Genomic DNA, 3,836 nt, shown 5'->3' with positions numbered 1-3,836 from the left:
TAGGTGTTATCTAAGGTCCTTTCGAGCCCCAACATTCTAGGACTCTGTATTTTTTCTTCTGAGTAGCTATTCAACTAAGATAGGATGAAAAATGAAAACATGAGAAACAAAGTATAATAAAAGCCAAAGACAGGAAGGTTAAAAGAAATGTTATATCTATGTAAATAGACTTGGTAAAGAGAGAAAAGCAATGAGGTACTAAAAACTATATTAGTAGATATAATGGTGTGCCTTTCTATAGTTTATATTTGAAGTTTACATAGCTCTTTCCTTCAAACAAGTCTGAGAGATAGGTATCAAGTATTTTTGTCCCCATTTTACAGATAAGGAAACTGAGACTTCAAGAGGTTGTAACCTCTCTATAGTAACACACCTAGAAAATGTTAGATATGGGATCAAGCATATATAACAAGGTCTCCAGGTTCAGGTTAAGATTAAATATGAAGGCTAGATAGAAAGGGTAGGTTGAAAGAGAGGTAGCAATGATAAACATGCAAAAAAATGGGTCAACAGGGAGGCAGGTTAATGCATGAAAAGACCACTAAAATGGAAATTGGAGACCTAGTTTTTAGCCTTGATTTTGTCACTAACTAGCTGTGAAACCTTGAGCAAGTCACTTGCCCCTGAGCACTTTTACTCATTTGTAAAATGAGTAGCTTGGACTAGATGAGCATTAAAAATCCTTCTAATGCTAATACTTTAGATATTTCTCTGAGAACCGTTAACTGTAGTTGTTTAGTCAATTTCTGTTGTGTCTGACTCTTCGTGACCCCATTTGGGGTTTTCTTGGCAATGCTACTGGAATGGTTTGCCATTTCTTTCTCCAGCTCATTTTATAGGTGAGGAAACTATGGCAAACAGAGTAATTGACTTGCCCAGGGTCACACAGTTAGGGAGTGTCTGAGGCCACATTGGAGCTTGGCAAGATGAGTCTTCCTGACTGTCTGTCTAGCACTCTACCTACTGTGCCACCTAGCTGCCAAGAGAATGTTAGCACTAGAAGAAATTGTGGTATTTCTGAAAAGTGCTGGGCTGAACTATCTTCATGATGTCTGTCTTCATTCCTTCTTGCTGCTGTTTCTTCCCACCTCCAACCTCACACTGTAATTCCTATCACTACTTGCCTGCAGCTATCTTATTACTACATATCCAGAAATAATATTGAAAACAATTATATAGGTAGAGAATATGCCTGAAAAATGACAATTCCTAGTTATTGCTCTTTCCTTGGGAACATGGGACTTATTGTGACCCTTAGATGAGCATTTTCCATGAGTGATGAGCACTTCTGTCTATACATAAATACTTAGGGGAAGGAACTTTCTGGAAGTAGATACACTTATTCCCATTAGCCACTTTCCACTTTAATTCATGCCACTAATGACAACAATGTTTCATCCCCTAAGCTCCATGCCTAGTCCCCACTAAAGGTTGATGATATTCCCATCCACAGTGGAAATTAAAGTTAGAGCTATAGAAACTCAATCACGGAATCATAGAATATGAGGATTAGAAGAGACCTCTAGGCTCTCTAATCTAACTCATACCTAGAATGAATTCCCCCCTAGAATGTACTCATCAAGTGGTCATCCAGCCTCTGCCTGAAAGACCACGAAGGAAGGGAAGCCCACCACCCCTTGGGGCGGCCCTTCTACTTTTGGACAACTCTTCTTGTTAGGAAGCTTTTCCTGACATCAAGCCTAAATTTGCCTCTGCATTTTCCACCCATTGTTCCTGGTTCTGCCCTCTTGCGCCAAACAGAACAAATCTGATCCCTCCTTCACATGCCAGCATTTCAAATACCTGAAGACAGCTACCATTTCCCACCGGAACCTTCTTTTCTCCAGGCTAAGCAGACCCAGTTCATTTAACCAAATGTAATATGCCATAAGACCCTAAGAGTCATCTAGTCATCCTGTACCATGATAAGTACTGATATAATCCTAGATGTAGAAGTGGAAGAACTCTCAGAGGTCATTTAGTCATATTCCTTCGTTTTACAGAAGAAGAAACTGAAGCATAGAGAATGAAATCAACTCATAAAATCACAAAATTTTAGAGATGGAAGGACCTCAGTGACCACCTAGTCTAGACCATAGCCAGAAGGAATGCCCACCATAACATACCCAACAATGGCTATCTAGTTTTTTGCTGGATGCTTTAGTAATGGAGGACTCATTTTCTCCCATGAGAGGTCATTCAGTTTTGGGTAGTTCTAATGGTCAGGAAGTTTTTGTTGATACCATGCCCAAATCTGCCTCACTGAACACCACCCCCCACATCCTCTGCTGCTAGTTTTGCCCTTTGGAATTGAACAGAAAAAAGTCTTATGTTCTTTGCTTGTTCTGTGCCCAGGCATGTAATTTCTTCCAGGTTCAGTCCTACGGAGCCTGAGTAGTAAGAGGGATCAGTTCTCTTTTCTCAAACTCTTCAGCTTGTTAAATGACCACCATGGCACTCCAGGGATGATTTTACTAATGATTAGTTTATGGCTTACATCTAGGGTTTCCCCCAAAAAAGGGAGAGAGTAAAAATGTACTGAATAAACAACAAGAATCAGCTTTGGAACAGGTAATTCATTCCTACACAAAAGAAAAACTAAGTATAAAAGACTCATAACACATATTAATAGAATGATTAAAAACAAAATTCAATAACAACTTGTAACTACTGTTTTAATCTTCTGGGACACTGATACTTACATCTCATCAGAACACAAAGCAACTTATAGGACTGTTAATTAGGCATTGTACATTTCACCTTGGCTCTCCATTGTACACATCTGTTAGCAAAAGCTACTAGGCTTGGGCCAATTCTCTTCCTGGTGGTGGTGGTCCTTCCCAAGGACTTAGTTACTGGGGACTTCTTCCCTACATTCATTTGCCCACAACCTGATGGTGTCCAGGACCTCTGAACCTTTCAGATTCATGTAGTTACCTTCAAGCTTGGACATGTCCATCTTAAAATAAATACCCTTTCACCTAACAAAGCAATAAACACAAAAGGAGAAAAGAGACACTCAAGATTTATCACATTATACCAGAAAGCAAAGTAACTTCAGTGATGGATTACCACCGAGCTGGAAGCAGGTCCCAAAGTCCCCATGTGGTCAACTGGAACCAAGAAAAGCAATTTGGGGCACACCCCATGGGAAGGCCACTATAGGCCAGTTTAGCCTCTGCTACACTCCTCTCAGTGCAGCCAAGGACTGCATTAGCTTTTTGGCTACCACTTTACTACTACTTTATATTGATCCTAGAGTCCATTAAAACCCCATTTTTTTTTCTGACAATAGCTTTTGGATTATTTCCTCCATCCTGTACTTGTAAAATTCAAGTATAAAACTTTACACTGACCCCTTTTGAATATCACGTTATTCCTGTCAATATATCTTTGGATCTTGACTCTGTCATCCACTGTGTCAGCTATCCTTTCTAGGTCACATTGATAGGAAAGTGGCACAGTAGGGATTCAAACCCAACTCCTCAGACTCTAAATTCAGTACTCTTTCCATCACCACCTTCCAACTTCCTTTGGATAGCCCCCCCCATAGGAAAAACCAGTAAATCAACAAGCATTTATTGAGCTCCTCTATGTACCAAATATAGCTTTTGTTGTATGCTCCAGTCTGATATATATGGGGAGGGGGGAGGGGAAAGGGAAATCTCTTATATTTAAGGATTTTACATTCCACTAGGGGGAGACAACTTGTTCACAGATAAATGAATGAATGAATGAATGAATGAATGCATGAATAAATGAATGAATATAGACATATAGAAAGGGAGAAAGGAAGGAAGGAAGGAAGGAAGGAAGGAAGGAAGGAAGGAAGGAAG

Source organism: Vombatus ursinus, unplaced genomic scaffold, assembly GCF_900497805.2.
Source record: "Vombatus ursinus unplaced genomic scaffold, bare-nosed wombat genome assembly UNPS02014830.1, whole genome shotgun sequence".
Lineage (NCBI taxonomy): Eukaryota > Metazoa > Chordata > Mammalia > Diprotodontia > Vombatidae > Vombatus > Vombatus ursinus.
The sequence above is the reverse complement of the archived record's forward strand: the minus strand, read 5'-3'. Positions refer to the sequence as shown.